Source organism: Tachyglossus aculeatus, chromosome 12 (assembly GCF_015852505.1).
Source record: "Tachyglossus aculeatus isolate mTacAcu1 chromosome 12, mTacAcu1.pri, whole genome shotgun sequence".
In the NCBI taxonomy this organism is placed as follows: Eukaryota; Metazoa; Chordata; class Mammalia; order Monotremata; family Tachyglossidae; genus Tachyglossus; species Tachyglossus aculeatus.
The window spans coordinates 28,613,993-28,631,607 of record NC_052077.1 but is presented as its reverse complement, the minus strand read 5'-3'; the positions used below and the strand labels follow the sequence as shown (position 1 = coordinate 28,631,607).

Below are 17,615 nucleotides of genomic sequence, written 5' to 3'. Positions count from 1 at the left end.
TAGCTTGCTTGTTTGGTTTGTATCCACTCTTTGGTTATTACAGTGTAAAACAATGAAAACAGTAGGAGAAACAGAATGGCAAGGTAGACTGCTGTGCCACCTGTGAGTCCCTTGTTATTGGCTTAGATCATTCTCTGCCAAGAGCCAGGGGACGAGGGGGAGAGATATTCAGAGAGCTGTATGCTTACTGAGGAGCGGCAGGAAGAGCCGCAGTGCCAGTTCAGTGGAATTGAGAATAATCCTAATGCCAACACATGCCATGCTCACAAAAGGAGCTAGGAACTTTCTCTCCCTCCCTCCTCCAATTCTTTCCTTCTTCCTCCCTTTCCCTACCTCTTCCTGCCTCTCTCCCCTTCTCCTTTGCCTCCTCCTCCTCCTTCCTACCCCCTTTTTTCCCCTTCCCTCTTGCCTCTCCATATGCTAACTATATTGAAGGCATTAATATCAGCGAGAGGGCTGATGCAGTAGTCAAGATGGGATAGGATAAGGGCTTGGATCAGCGCGGTAGCAGTTGAGATGAAGAGGAAAGGGCAAACTAGCAATGCTCTTCAGAATGCTTGAGAATAATTGATGAAATAACTATGACGTTCTTTTCATTATTTGGATGAAGAGAACCTTAAATGGTAAAACTATTTGTACAATTATGATAATCGCATCCCTTGTTCGTTGGGGGCATTGCGTTATTTGCTCGTGGAACAAGAGTCCTATGGATTAATTTTTCTTTTCCCATGTCACATCTTCCCAATTATCTCCCCAAGTATCTTCCCAAATATCTCCCCCAGCACATAGAACAGTGCTTGGCACAGAGCAATGGCTTGCTTAGGGAAGCACCGGGGCTCAGTGAAAAGAGCCCGGGCTTGCGAGTCAGAGGTCATGGGTTCTAATCCTGGCTCCACCACTTGTCTAGCCGTGTGACTTTGGGTAAGTCATTTCACTTCTCTGGGCGTCAGTTACCTTATCTGTAAAATGAGAATTAAGACTGTGAGCCCCACGTGGGACAACCTGATTACCTTATATCCCCTTCTAGCGCTTAGAACAGTGTTTGGCACATAGTAAGCACTTAACAGATACCATGATTATTATTATTTATTATTGTTGTAAGTGCTTAACAAATACTGCTATTATTACTATTATTACTGTTGTAGTCTTCCAAGCACTTACGACAATGCTCTGCACTAAGTGCTCAATAAATGCCCTGTATTGAGTGATGCATTATTCCTCACCAATTTTATTCGCCCCCAAGCCAGCCTTCTAGCTAGACTTTGCTGTCTACTCTCCTCCCTCTGTCCCATTGCCTATGTTGTTCCTGTGGCTTGGAATTCCCTCAGATCAAGTGGGTGCTCAATAAATGTTACAGCTACCATTGTGCTGGACGGCTGCTACCAGTGCATCCTGGTGAATCCCAATCTCTCCTTCACCCTGCTGCCGATCGCCTTGCCTTTTGAGTCACCGTGGATTGCTGGGGGCATGGACTCTTTGTGGCTGGCAGTGTATGTCCACAGTAAGTGCTCAATAAACGGCACTGATTGATGGATTTATCAGGCCTGCTCTCAGTGTGACCTTAAGCCAGGCAGTAGATACACCTGAAAAATTAATTCTGTCTGCATGAAGCATTGCATGCTAATAACGATCACAGACAATGAAGTCAGGTTCTTGTTCAGATTTAGGTTCATTCATTCAATCGCATTTATTGAGCACTTACTGTGTGCAGAGCACTGTACTAAGTGCTTGGGAAGTACAAGTTGGCAATAGGTTCCACCAGAAATTCCTGTCCCATCATATAGCTCGCCTGATCATCATCAATCGTATTTATTGAGCACTTACTGTGTGCAGAGCACTGTACTAAGCGCTTGGGAAGTACAAATTGGCAACATATAGAGACAGTCCCTGCCCAACAGTGGGGTCACAGTCTAAAAGGGGGAGACAGAGAACAAAACCAAATGTACTAACAAAATAAAATAAATAGAATAGCTATGTACAAGTAAAATAAATAAATAAATAGAGTAATAAATATGTACAAACATATATGCATATATACAGGTGCTGTGGGGAAGGGAAGGAGGTAAGATGGGGGGGATGGAGAGGGGGACGAGGGGGAGAGGCCAAAGTGACCACTGTCGGGGACTTTTTCCAAAGCCATTTCCTGATTTGAAAAATTGTACAACAGATAATTTCTGATTAGGGAGTCGTGTACTGACTCGGATTTGAAGGGGAAGGGAGAACGTTGAAATCACCTTTAATGTGTCTTCCTGGATAATACATTAACTTCTGATTGCTGAAAATGCTTTCAGAAAAAAGGACATTATATTTGTTCTTTGGAGAAAACCGAAACAGGAAAGTTGTGCTTCAATGATAGTACAGAATAGGTGAATTTCTTGAAGCTGCTAAAAAGTAGGTATAATTTATACTGTTTGAAACATTAGGCAAAAAGTATAATCATTTCGTTTGTAGCCATTACAAAATATTGCCATGGTGTGAAGGAGAAGAGTTAGGTAAAGGCACTCTTGGGTTGCTGTTTAACAATGGCTAGATCAATGCCTATCTGATATGAAATGAATTTGATAATGGAACCATGAGGGAGAAACAGTTTGCCTTTTGTGCTTGCCTTATGTCATTATTTTATATTACTGCAAAAACAGAAAACGCAAATGAACAGCAGCTGACACCTGGCCGTGGCACGCAGAGTTGTGGAGGGGGAAAATCCCAACTCGCTCCTTGACCCACCCACCATTCCAACCTCAGCCGTGAGTTCCCGCTGGGACATGGCCCAGTGGATAGACCTCCGGCCTGGGAGTCGGAAGGACCTGGGTTCTAGTTCTGCCTCTGCCATCTGCTACGTGACTTTGGGCAAGTCACTTAACTTCTCTGTGCCTCAGTTACCTCATCTGTAAAATGGGGATTACAATTGTGAGCCCCGTGTGGAACGTGGACTGGGTTCAATCTGATTACCTTGTATAATAATAATAATAAGGGCATTTATTAAGCACTTACTTTGTGCAAAGCACTGTTTTAAGAACTGGGAGGATACAAGGTGATCAGGTTGTCCCACGTGGGGCTCACTCAATCCCCATTTTACAGATGAGGTCACTGAGGCACAGAGAAGTTAAATGACTTGCCCAAAGTCACACAGCTGACAAGTGGTGGAGCCAGTATTTGAACCCATGACCTCTGACTCCAAAGGCTGGGCTCTTTCCACTGAGCCACGCTGCTTCTCTCATGTTGTATCTAACACGGCACTTAGAAGAGTGCCTGCCAAATAGTAATGAGCTTAAAAAGTACCATTTAAAAAAGGCAATTAATTCCCCTAGAATCTTATTAGCTAAGGCTTCCCCAAGGACACCTCATTTACCGCTAAGCACCCCAAGTATCCACTCCTTGGGGACAGTAGGGATCACTGGACTGGATTGCCAGCCTCGCTCATTCTAGGGCACAGCCAAGACCCAAGCAGGCTGAGAAAAGAACCCAAATCAGATCTCCCTTATCCACCAAACTGTTAATATTTGCCCCTCCCAAGCCCCTCTTCCTCAAAATCTCAAATGGAAAGTTTGTAACCTCAGCCCAGTAGTACATAAAGCACTGGAAGAATGGATAATTCATCCATCCATTCAATCATATTTATTGAGCACTTACTGTGTGCAGAGCACTGCACTAAGAGCTTGGAAAGTACAGTTTGGTAACAGATAGAGACAATCCCTACCCCAAAACGGGCTCACAGTCTAGAAGGGGGAGACAGAAAACAAAACAAGTAGACAGGCATCAGTAGCATCAAAATTGATAAATAGAATTATAGATGTATGTACATCATTAATAAATAGAGAAATAAATATGTACAAATATACACAAGTGCTGTGGGGCGGGGAAGGGGGTAGAGCAGAGGGAGGGAGTAGGGGTGATGGGGAGGGAAGGAGGAGCAGGGGAAAAGGGGGGCTCAGTGTGGGAAGGCCTCCTGGAGGAGGTGAGCTCTCAGTAGGGCTTTGAAGGGAGGAAGGGAGCTGGTTTGGTGGATGTGAGGAGGGAGGGTATTCCAGGCCAGGGGGACGACGTGGGCCAGGGATTGATGGCTGGACAGGCGACAACGAGGCACAATGAGGAGGTTAGCGGCGGCAGAGGAGCGGAGTGTGTGGGCTGGGCTGGAGAAGGAGAGAAGAGAGGTGAGGTAAGAAGGGGCGAGGTGACAGAGAGCTTTGAAGCCAATAGGGAGGAAGGTTGTTGTGGCATTAAGTTCTTACTGAGTGTCCAGCACTGGGCTAAGTACTGGGGAAGATGCAGTAGAATCATATCAAACCCAGTCTGAGGCCCACACGGGCCTCATGGCCTAAGGGGGAAAGATGAGGAACATGAGGCACAGAGAAATTAAGTACTAGATCTAGATTATACAGGCAGGTGGTAGACCTGGGGTTAGAACTCAAATCAGTTCTCAATTGAGTTTGAAAATAATGGCAAAAAAATCAATAATAGTACTTTGAATTTCTTACTACTACTACTAATGATTATTACTATGGTATTGGTGAAGCGCTTACTATGTGCCAGGAACTGTACTAAACGCTGGGGTGGAAACAAGCAAATCAGGTTGGACAAAGTCCTTGTCCTACTTGGGGCTCCCAGTGTCAATCTCCATTTTACAGATGAGGTAACTGAGGCCTGGAGAAGTGAAGTGACTTGCCTAAGGTCACACAGCAGACAAGTGCAGGCGTTGGGATCAGAACCCAGGACCGTCTGGCTCTCAGGCCAGTCCACTATGCCATGCTGCTTACTTACAATAATAATAATAATAATAATTGCATTTATTAAGCACTTACTATGTGTGAAGCACTGCTCTAAGCGCTGGGGGGGTTACAAGGTGATCAGGTTGTCCCACGTGGGGCTCACAGTCTTCATTCCCATTTTACAGATGAGGGAACTGAGGCTCAGAGGAGTGAAGTGGCTTGCCCAAGGTCACACAGCAGACATGTGGCGGAGCCAGAATTAGAACCCATGACCTCTGACTCCCAAGCCCAGGCTCTTTCCGCTGAGCCACGCTGCTTCTCTGATCTTATCTGTAAGATCAATTAATTAATAGTATTTGAACAATTACTGTGATGCAGACCATTGTACTAAGTCGCTGGCAGAGTAGAACAGAGTTGGTAGATATGTTCCCTGCCAACAAGGAGCTTACAGGCATTAAAATAAATGAATGAATTACAGCTAAGTACTTAGTGGTATGGGACTGAGGGTGGAATGACTATTAAATGTTTAAAAGGTACAGATCCAAGTTCATATGTGATGCAGAAGTTGAGAAGAAGCAGGGAAACAGAGGGCTTAATAGGCCTCTTGGAGGAGGTATCATTTTAATAAGGCTTTGAAGATGGGTAGTGTGATCATCTTCCCAAGCGCTTAGTACAGTGCTCTGCACACAGTAAGCGCTCAATAAATATGATTGATTGATTGATTGATCTCTGGTATATGAATGGGCAGGGAGTCCCAACCCAGAGAGAGAACATGGTTAAAGTGTCTGGCTAGATAAGCCATGATAAAGATACAGTTAGTGAATAGGCTTTGGATGAGTAAAGTAGGTGGACTGGTTTGCAGTAGAAAATCAGGGAAGAAAGGTAGGAAGGGCAAAGGAAATGTCTAGATGCCCTCCTTCTCTCCCGCCTCTTTCCCAAAAGGAACTTTGTCTACTGACAGCCAGGCTTTTTAAAGCTTCTGACAAAGTTCCCTCCCTAGGTAGTTCTACTTATCATTCTCTGTCCACCAGTTTTTTTTCTCAAGATATAGAAATTCATGGAGCAGGCTAAATATTCCAATATTCTGTCTTTTAATACATTCAGAGCCAGGAAAAATCATCTTGAAGGAAATAACACAATTTGCTTTCCTGTAGGCTCATCTTAAATTGGGCTTTTCTTATGGGTCACCTTGTGCAAGTTACAACACACAACAGCATCTTTAAGTATACATATGCATAGAGTTGACTAGAATTCTAGTTACCATTATTACCCAATAGCCTCTCATTTACAAAATGAATGCGGTGTCGAACAGCCAGACATATATTAACAGGTTCACTGTACCAGTTCTACCATTTGCATAAAGAAAATACGTTTCCAGGAGATGTAATAAACATGATGTACTTTCAATATCGGAGGGATTACTCAAAAACCTTTAGGATTAGTTTCGGCGGCTTCTGTAGTCCGAGAAAATAATACACATGGTTTTCAAGGTGATGCTGTTCAGAGAGTATGCTCTTTGGAAAATGCCCAACATGAGGCCACAGAGCGAACGGTGTCAACCTTAGGAAACAGGCACTAATGTTGACTTGAAAGCGATGCATTCTTTCAGTTTTTCTTCCATGAGTTGAAGAGTAGCAGTGTGGTATATGATCTATTCAGGTGGACATTCCCTGAAGCCAAAATTCCTCCAAAAATAATGAGCCAAAAGCCAAAAGTAATGAGTAACTTATTTAGTATGATTGGTCCCCAAGTCATATACAAGGTTTCCTAGTGAACTGAAAAGTTAACTGATGCATTGCTCTAAACACCATGCTTATTTCCAGAGCTGAGAATAGAGTCCGGCACGGGCTCAGAAAGTCCTCAGAGGAAGTTCCATACGTTTTGACAAACCTTAAGAGTTAAAGACTTTGTGAAGTGAGAATTGCTCCCTTCCGAGCGTGTGACTGTACAATAATTGTCGTATTTGTTAGGTGTCTGCTGTTCCATACGTTTCAACAAACCTTAAGAGTTAAAGACTTTGTGAAGTTAGAACTGCTCCCTTCCGAGCGTGTGATTGTACAATAATTGTGGTATTTGTTAGGTGTCTGCTGTATGCCAATTATTGTGCTGAGGGCTGGATGGTTGCTGGGTTCTTACATCAGACATTCATTCATTCAATCGTATTTATTGAGCGCTTACTGTGTGCAGAGCACTGTACTGAGCGCTTGGGAAGTACAAGTTGACAACATATAGAGACGGTCCCTACCAAACATGGTGTCTGAGTGGGAGGGATGGTGTTTTATCTATATTTTAGGGAAAGATCAACTGAGGCACAAGGAAGTGTTATTTATTTATTTATTTTACTTGTACGTATCTATTTTATTTATTTTATTTTGTTAATATGTTTGGGTTTGTTCTCTGTCTCCCCTTTCTAGACTGTGAGCCCACTGTTGGGTAGGGACTGTCTCTACATGTTGCCAACTTGTACTTCCCAAGCGCTTAGTACGGTGCTCTGCACACAGTAAGCGCTCAATAAATATGATTGATTGACTGATTGAGTGGTTTGCCCAGGGTTACACAGTGAATGAGTGGCTTAGCCAGGACTGGCCTGGAATGCCCTCCCTCCACACATCCGCCAAACTAGTTCTCTTCCTCCCTTCAAAGCCCTACTGCTTAGTACAGTGCTCTGCACACAGTAAGTGCTCAATAAATACAATTGAAATACGATTGAATGAATTAATACTGTGAGCTCTCCTCCTCCAAGAGGCCTTCCCAGACTGAGCCCCCTTTTTCCTCTCCTCCTCCCCATCCCCCCTACTCTACCTCCTTCCCCTCCCCACAGCACTTGTATATATTTGTATAGATTTATTACTCTATTTTACTTGTATATATTTACTATTCTATTTATTTTGTTAGTGATGTGCATCCAGCTATAATTATATTTATTCTAACGATTTTGACACCTGTCTACATGTTTTGTTTTGTTGTCTGTCTCCCCCTTCTAGACTGTGAGCCCATTGTTGGGTAGGGACCGTCTCTATATGTTGCCGATTTGTACTTCCCAAGCGCTTAGTACAGGGTTCTGTACACAGTAAGCGCTCAATAAATACGATGGAATGAATGAATGACTATCAACGTCTCCTGACGCAGAGCCCCAAGGTCTTCTTAGTAGCCAAGCCGCATCTGGGGAAACCTTAGGTTGCTGCTGCTGAGTTCACTGGGGCTGCAGTTGTGACTGCCAAATGAGTTACATAGAGACCAAAAATCTACTCCGCTAGCCACAGATTTTGGAAACCATAAATTTTTGGTTTGGTTTCATACAGAAGCAGTGTGGCTTAGTGGCTGTCAGAAAGACCTGAGTGCTTATTTCTGCTCTGCCACTTGCCTGCTGTGTGACCTTAGGCAAGTCACTTGACTGCTCTGTACCTTAGTTACCTCATCTGTACAATGGGGATTAAGACTGTGAGCTCAATTTAGGACAGGGACAGAGTCCAACACAATTACCTTGTATCTACCCCAGTGCTTAGTACAGTTCCTGGCAAATAGTAAGAACTTAACAAACAATTATTATTAGTAGTAGTAGTAATATATCCACCCATGAGTTTACAGTGTCTTAGCCTTTAGTTTCATTTCTCCTTGTGTCTTTCGCCTCTTCCTTCTCCCTGCTTATATTGTTAGGTTGTGAGCCCCCAGAGGGCCACTGACCGTGAATTGGGCCTCAAAATACACTTTTCTCCATTAATTATGCCTGTCTCCACTTCTTGAATTCTAAGAATAATTATTCAACTCTTCCCCCTTACTTGGACTTTGTAATTTGCCCTGAAGTTAAACTCTCGGACCCATATTAATATTTCACCTGGGGAATTTTTCTAACAAGAATTGTCATTAAGAAAATAGACACAAATATCCCCTGTAAAAATCCTGTGAGAGCAGCTAAACTTATTTTTAGTTACTCAAACGGTGGTTTTGTGTGAAGACCATACCTGCAGATATTTAATTATTGGAAAAGATGGTGTTTACTTCGGGGAATATAGATTCTATGTTTTGCGCTTACTCAGCTCTGTAATCTTACTATAAATCACAAGCTAAGCTCTTCAGGCTTTGTTTGCAGTTTTTGATGGTGCAGCGGGATGGCAGGAAGAATCAGAGTCAGGTAGTTTTAAAGTGCCTGTCGCCCTTTTTCCAGGATGAGGTCTTTGGGATTACTGGTTTGGCTTCATCTGAGGTCCAAAGTTCTTCCCCCATCTTTTCCTGTCGCTAAACAATCTGTGGAGAAGCTCCTCACCCAAGTTCATCCTTTGTTTTTCTGCTCCTAGTTATCACATCACTAAAAGAATAAGCAATGTGGACTAGTGGAAAGAACCCAGTTATGAGAGTCAGAGAACCTGGGTTGTAATCATGTCTCTGCCACTTGTCTGCCGTGTGATCTTGGGCAGGTTATTTCATCTCTCTGGGCCTACGTTTCCTCCACTGTAAAATCAATCAATTGTATTTATTGAGCGCTTACTGAGGGCAGGGTGTAACTGAGTTCAAGACATGTTTTCTGTGGAGATGCAATGCTTGTTCTCCCTCCCCCTTAGCTTATGAGATGCATGTGGGACAGGGACTGTGTCCATCCTGAATAATGTCGCCAAAAGTTAGAAAAATGATTGTCACCTGGGTATTGCTTAGCAGATATCACCATTATTAGATGAGGAATTTTTTTTTTCACTTTACTGAGAAAATAGGGTAGATCATAAAAAAAATCACAAGAGTACTTGAAAGATCTTATGGGAAAGTAGCATAGCCAAGTGGAAAAAAAAAAAACAAAAACCGTGGGCTTGGGCCTCAGAGGACCTGGGTTCTAATCGCAACTCTGCCACTTGACTGCTGGGTGACCTTGGGTAAATCACTTAACCTCTCTATGCCTTGTGTCTCATCTGTAAAATATGTATACCTGTTTACCTTCTGTTTAGACCATGAGCCCTATGTGTGATGGGGACTGGATCTGTCCTGATTATCTTATACCTTTCCCAGTTCTTAGTAAAAGTAAGGTCTTAACAAATATCAAAATTATCATTTTGGAGCCATCAAGCCAGTAGACTGATACTGTACAGGGTCAAATACAAGACACTTCCCTCCATTTAGCCACGGTGTGAATGCCTTAAAACTCTACTGATAATGAAGAAACTAAACTCTAGCCTTCCAGTGAATTCCAAAGGAAAATATTCTATAATTAAGAAAGAAACGTCGTCAGATCAGTTGGGGAATACTTCTAAGACAAGTCACTTAATTACTTCAGTTTCCTCATTTTTAAATTGGGCATTGAACCCCTGATCTCCCTCCTGCTTAGTCTGTGAGCCACATGTGCGATGAGGACTGTACTTCATTCAGTCAGTCCTATTCAATTTATTCAATTTGTATTCAATCGTATTTATTGAGTGCTTACTGTGTGCAGGGCACTGTACTAAGCGCTTGGGGACTACAAGTTGGCAACATATAGAGACGGCCCCTACCCAACAACGGGCTCACAGTCTGGAAGTCTGTAGACTTGTCTGTAGCCAAGTCTGTACTTGATTCGATTGCATCATAGTTATCCCAATGTTTAGTGCAGTGCTTGATATATAAGCACTTAATAAAAGTACAATCCTTCTTCTTCTTTTCTTCCTTCTCCCATTCCTCCTTCTCCCCCTCTTCATCTCATCTTCCTTTTCCTCCATCTTCTCCTCCTCCTTTTCTTCCTTCCCCTTCCTATCACATATATAGATTGTAATCACCTTGAGGGCAGGGATCATGACAAATAAGTCTATTGTACTCTTCCAAGCATTGTCAGTGCTGCCACACGGTAAGAATTTAATATATACCATTGATTGATCACTTAAGCAAACTGGTACGGAATGAAGTGTCGTAGCATTTACCTGCTGCATGAAAACCGGGCAATCTAAGGAATTAACCAAACTGTGTCACTGATTCTGTTGAATTGCCAAGAACACATGGGATAAAAAAATCTCATTTGACAAAAGACAATCAGGTGCTCACCTGATGTCTCAGGAAGAAGGAGGTGTCTCTGTTATGAAGAAATATCATTTGAAATAGCCTGAAAGCCCATTTAAATTTTCCTGTCACCATGGAAATTATCACTGAATTCTCTGTAGAGATATTCTTGAAAGAGGTTCCTGCATAAGGAAAATGTGACAGAATATGAAGGGCAGTTGATTTCTAAGGATGTGCAAGGCATGTTGAATGGCATTACCCATAAAGACACTTATTGTTACACAGGAAAAGCTAGGAAGAGAGGCTGTGTGAATCAATTGACCAAATAAAGCCTGTGCATAGTCAATTTCAATTATAAAAAGAGTTTAAACAAGCTGGATCACAGTGCAGAAATCACACTAACTCAAAGTAAAATCGAACTTGAGTAGACACAGGCATATTTAATGTCTCTTCAAAAACAAGTGAAGGATTTAATCAATGACCCCTATTCCATCTTTCATGAGAGAGACAGTTTTGTGCAAACTTGTGGAGACTGCCTTTGAGTTAATGTAGAGAGCAGAGGGGGAGAAGAAGAAGGGAACTAGCTTATTCACACCCTCCATGCCCAACATTGTTCAATAACTTAGCCCCAACTGGAGGTGTGGAGGTCAAGATGGCAGTTTATACTGATAACTACCTTGCCACCATCATGGCAGCCTCTGGGACTTACCTTTTACATCCCCAGCAACATCTAATAAAGAGGGCACTGCTAGGATTCCCAGACTCTAGACTGTAAACCCCTTGTGGGCAGGAACGTTTCTACCAACTGTGTTCTACTCTTCCAATAATAATAATAATGATGGTATTAAGTGCTTATTATATGTGCAAAGCACTGTTTTAAACACTGAGGGGACCCACGTGGGGCTCACAGTCTTCATCCCCATTTTACAGATGAGGGAACTGAGGCACAGAGAAGTGAAGTGACTTGCCCAAAGTCTCACAGCTGACAGTTGGCAGAGCCGGGATTTGAACCCATGATGTCTGACTCCAAAGCCGGGGCTCTTTCCACTGAGCCACGCTGCTTCTCTAAGCACTTAGTGCTGTGTTCTGCACATAGTAAGGATTGAATAAACACCACTGATTAATGGATACACAAGCTCCAGGTTGCTTGAGTTGATTTGGGGATACTGAATCCCTATGGTAATAATAATAATAATGGTATTTGTTAAACACTTACTATGTGCACTGTTCTAAGTGCTGTGGAGATACAAGGCGATCAGGTTGTCCCACAGTCTTAATCCCCATTTTACAGATGAGGTAACTGAGGCAAGGGGAAGTTAAGTGACTTGCCCAAAGTCACACAACCGATAAGTGGGGGAGCCAGCATTAGAACCCATGACCTCCGACTCCCAAGCCCGTGCTCTTTCCACTGAGCCATGCTGCCTCTCTACCTGCTTCAACCTGAAAGTAATGCCGGGGACCCGGCTCAGCTGGTTCCTTGAAAACTTCAGAAGACCTCCAGCTATCCACCATTCGCACCTTCCGTCACCAGTAGTTTTCAAAATGAGAAGGTGCCGTCGACAAAGATCCTCACTGAGCTCACAGCTCAAGATAGATTCCCCAAATCCTTCCGGAGTCCTGCCACCTCAGATGGGATCGCAAAGGTTAATCAATCAATCAATCAATCGTATTTATTGAGTGCTTACTGTGTGCAGAGCACTGTACTAGGTGCTTGGGAAGTACAAGTTGGCAACATATAGAGACAGTCCCTACCCAACAGTGGGCTCACAGTCTAAAAGGGGGAGACAGAGAACAAAACCAAACATACTAACAAAATAAAATAAATAGAAGAGATATGTACAAGTAAAATAAATAAATAGAGTAATAAATATGTACAAACATATATACATATATACAGGTGCTGTGGGGAAGGGAAGGAGGTAAGATGGGGGGATGGAGAGGGGGGAATCTTGTCATTTTCCACATGCAGTAACCACTTGTTTACCACCATCAAAGATCATAAAAGAATGAGCGACAGCAAATAACTTAAGTCCTGTTGAAAGCTATATAAAATTGCCTGCCTGAAGTCACTAATCTAGTTCTAGATTCACTTCTAGACTGTGAGCCCGCTGTTGGGTAGGGACCGTCTCTATATGTTGCCAACTTGTACTTCCCAAGTGCCTAGTACAGTGCTCCGCACACAGTAAGCGCTCAATAAATACGATTGATTGATTGATAGAACTTGGTATACTGAAATATATTGATTTCTTTTAATAGAAATAGGTATTAAGTGAAAAGGGAACAAAGAATCTAGGTTCAGGAGAAAGTAAATATCTTTCTTTCCAGATAATTTACAATTTCTCCCCTGAAAAATGTATGACTTTGGTAGGTTTGCTCTTCCATCTAATATGCCACTTTTGCAGGTAAGAAGGGCAAGAACTGGTGAAAGTCAAGCTACCTGAGCATAACTCAAACATTGCCTTTTATTTAATTCATGATTAAGTCTCATTGTTTGCCCTTGTTAACCTTGACAGAGAAGTAGTGTGGCTCAGAGAGAAGTAGCGTGGCTCAGTGGAAAGAGCACAGGCTTTGGAGTCAGAGGTAGTGGGTTTGAATTCCAGCTCAGCCACATGTCTGCTATGTGACCTTGGACAAGTCACTTAACTTCTCTGAGCCTCAGTTACCTCATCTGTAAAATGGGGATTAAGACTGTGAGCCCCACATGGGACAACCTGATCACTTTGTGTATCCCCCCCAAGCGCTTAGAACAGTGCTTTGCACATAGAAAGTGCTTAACAAATGCCAACATTATTATTATTTTTATTGACAGGGATTGAAGGGGGGAATAAGTAATGAGCAAGAAGTGCATTCTTGCAGCAGTCCTTGTACTCAGTATGGAAAAGAGATGAGCTCCTTTCTTCTTAAATGACCCCACTCAACCCTCAAGTGCAGTCTGAAAGGAAGGTGATTTGGCAGACACTTGAAGAGGGGTACAGGATAAATTTGTGGTTTGCTAATCCATGGCTTCCTTGACACATGAAAGGTTTACAGTAGACTTTTGTTCAAATTCTTCCACTTAAAACATTGGTTTACAACCTGCCCCTCCCACCTCCTCCTCTGCAATTAGGCTCTGTTTGGTGAGCAACTCTGCCTGTCCAGTTTTTATCATACCTATCTGCCTGGTGAGAAAATCTGCCTTTTTTGTGTCCTCTTTTCCAGGCATTTGAATGATGAAATGGGCACTCAGAATCCATCTTGCTTCTTATGGAAGCAGAGAGGAGATGGTTGAATTATCCTAACATCGTAAGTGCTCAATAATTCCATTGATTGATTGATTCAATCAATCAATCAATCAATCAATCGTATTTATTGAGCGCTTACTGTGTGCAGAGCGCTGTACTAAGCACTTGGGAAGTACAAGTTGGCAACATATAGAGACAGTCCCTACCCAACAGTGGGCTCACAGTCTAAAAGGGGGAGACAGAGAACAAAACCAAACATACTAACAAAATAAAATAAATAGAATAGATATGTACAAGTAAAATAAATAGAGTAATAAATATGTACAAACAATCAATGAATCAGAAGCAGCGTGGCTCAGTGGTAAGAGCCCGGGTTTTGGAGTCAGAGGTCATGGGTTCAAATCCCGATATGCTAATTATCAGCTGTGTGACTTTTGGCAAGTCACTTCACTTCCCCGTGCCTCAGTTCCCTCATCTGTAAAATGGGGATGAAGACTGTGAGCCCCCTGTGGGACAACCTGATCACCTTGTACCCTCCCCAGCGCTTAGAACAGTGCTTTGCACATAGTAAGCACTTAATAAATGCCATCATTATTTTTCATTCAAGATACCCCTGGGGAAGCACTTTCTATTCATGTGGTCTCAGACAGATTTCTGCAAAATGGTTAAGTTAATCAATCAGTGGTATTTATTGAATGTTTACTCTTTGTCAGGTACTGAACGTAGTGGTCCTTTGGGGAATATAATGGAATATTAAGACGTGATCCCTGTCCTCAAGGCACTTACATTTTCGCAGGAGAGGCTACTAGAATATTATAGTTTAAAATTAGCAACAACTTTGCTGTGTGACCCTAGGCAACTCATTTGACTTCACTGTGCCTTAGCTACATCATCTGAAAAATGGGGATTAATGATGACATTTATTAAGTGCTTACTAAGCACTGTTCTAAGCGCTGAGGAGGCTTCAAGGTGATTAGGTTGTCCCACAGGGGGCTCACAGTCTTCATCCCCATTTTACAGATGAGGTAACTGAGGCACAGAGAAGTTAAGTGACTTGCCCAAAGTCACGCAGCTGACAATTGGTGGAGCTGGGATTTGAACCCATGACCTCTGACTCCAAAGCCCCTGCTCTTTCCACTGAGCCACGCTGGATTAAGACTATGTGCCCTATGTGGGACAGGGACTGTTCCAACCCGGTTATCTTTTATCTATCCCAGTGCTTTGTACAGTGGCTGACACATTTTTGGCTCTTAACAAATACCATACAAAACTCCTTTATTCAAAGCTTTATATTCTGAACTATATAATTGACAGGAAAAGGAGCAATTTTTTAGACTTCTTAAGACAAGGACAGCCTGAACATGGCTAATAAGTCTAGAGCTACTTGAGACAGTTGGTACAATTGCTGATTCTGGAATAAAATCCCTCTCATTTTGGTAAAAAGTTTGCTCAGCACTCATCTTTCTATCAAAACACTTGTTTCCTTATTTGGCCTTAAACAGGGAGTACAAATGTAAGGATTATAACGAAAGGAACCCTGTGCACATATTTCTTATACAAAATATTCAATCGTGTTTTTTTTTAACTGTGTGGTCTCTAGTGATCAAATTCAAATCTTTGAAGAATTCAAATTCTATTCAGTAATTGCCAAAAGAACACTTCAGAAATAGAAATGACTTCTAACTTTTGGAAATGGTTATTTACAATTCTCTGTCAACCCTTATCATGAAATATTAATATCACACATTTAATAATTCCTAAACTACTATTCCTAATGTGAATAAATATGTAATCAATTAAAAATACAATTGATTAAATACACAATTGGAGGGATGATGGCGTATAATGGTTTTCAGTACTTCAATGTGAAAAGTCAAAAACTTGCTGGAATTTCATAGTTGGCATAAGCCACTTTCATTTTGTTGGAAAATGTCCCCTCATAAGTTTAAAAGAGTTAAGAATTAAGAGGTTTTTGTTCTTTATGATGCTATTTTATGATGCTATATTATTTAAATATTTCTTCCTCTTAACTGTAAATTAGATTATGTCTAGTTCCCCTGATGCATTGTAAGCTTTTTGGGAGCAGGGACTGTGTCTCCTAAATCTATTCCACTCCTTCAAGCAATCAATCAATCGTATTTATTGAGCGCTTACTGTGCGCAGAGCACTGTACTAAGCGCTTGGGAAGTACAAGTTGTCAACATATAGAGACGGTCCCTACCCAACAGAGGGCTCACAGTCTAGAAGGCGGGGACTGAGAACAGGGCTCTGTTCAAAGCAGGTGTTTGGTCAATGCTACTGAATGATTGATTCTAAAATGAGTGCAAACATATCATCATCAATCGTATTTATTGAGCGCTTACTATGTGCAGAGCACTGTACTAAGTGCTTGGGAAGTACAAATTGGCAATATATATTAAATTGATCAATTTAATTATAATATCATATAATATACAATTAATATGCAATATATTATATTACATATATTATATTGTATTATATTATATTCATAATATAATTATATATTATATAATATTTATGATGTATTATATATCATTATATATTATATATAATATGATATAATATTATATAGATATAATATAATTAAATATCAATTTAATTATAATATCAGCATATATTAAATTGATCAATTAATAGCACTTACTGAGTGCTTACCGCGTGCAGACAACTGAATGTACTAAGCATCCGGACGAGTACAATACAACAGAGTTGATAAACACATCCCCTGTCCACAAGGAGCTTAGAGTCTAGGTGGGAGGCAGACAAAATAAATTACAGATATGTAAGTAAGTGCTCTGGGACTGAAAGTGGGGTGAATATCAAGTGCTTACATGGTACAGATGCAAGTTCACAGGTGACACAGAAGGGAGAGAGAGTAGGGGAAATGAGGGCTTAGTCAAGGAGGGCCTCTTGGAAGAGAGGAAATCAGTGTGGTAAATAGGAGAAGGCGAGATGATTGAGTGTCTTAAAACCAAGGAAAAGAACTCTATATGTAAGCAGTAGCAGCCCTTCATAATAAAAGATAACACTTTAGGAAGGTATATCCAATCCATAGTGAGCCCACTGTTGGGTAGGGACCGTCTCTATATGTTGCCAACTTGTACTTCCCAAGCGCTTAGTACAGTGCTGTGCACACAGTAAGCACTCAACAAATACGATTGAATGAATATGTAGGGATGGTTGTAAAGATCAAAACACGATCAAAAGTAGTTTTCACCTCTCGAGAACAGAATATTTCTCTGGTCTTCTGGACAACATGCACACATATACACACACACACACACAATCACACATTTGCAATGTTAACTTTGAGCACAAAGAACAATTAAAAATCAATCACTACCTATAGGTCGTGTAACTGCATTTGAGTTTAACAGGGGTCATATCAAGCAGTCTTAATAGGGGTGAATATATGGTGGAAAGCTGGATATTCATTGTCGTATTTATTGAGCACTTACTGTGTGCAGAGCACTGTACTAAGCGCTTGGGAAGTGCAAGTTGGCAACATATAGAGACGGTCCCTACCCAACAGTGGGGGAGACAGACAAACAAAACATATTAGCAAAATACAATAAATAGAATAAATATGTACAAGTAAAATAAGTAAATAAATAGAGTAATAAATATGTACAAACATATATACATATATACAGGTGCTGTGGGGAGGGGAAGGAGGTAAGGTGGGGGGATGGGGGATGGGATATAATAATAATAA

General features: G+C 41.6%; 1 protein-coding gene across 3 annotated transcripts in view; it reads left to right on the top strand.

The window, feature by feature from the left end:
* Nucleotides 1–17,615, top strand: part of FSTL5 (follistatin like 5) — a 580,307-nt gene that overhangs the window by 380,720 nt on the left and 181,972 nt on the right. The gene's annotated exons all lie outside the window — the stretch shown is intronic.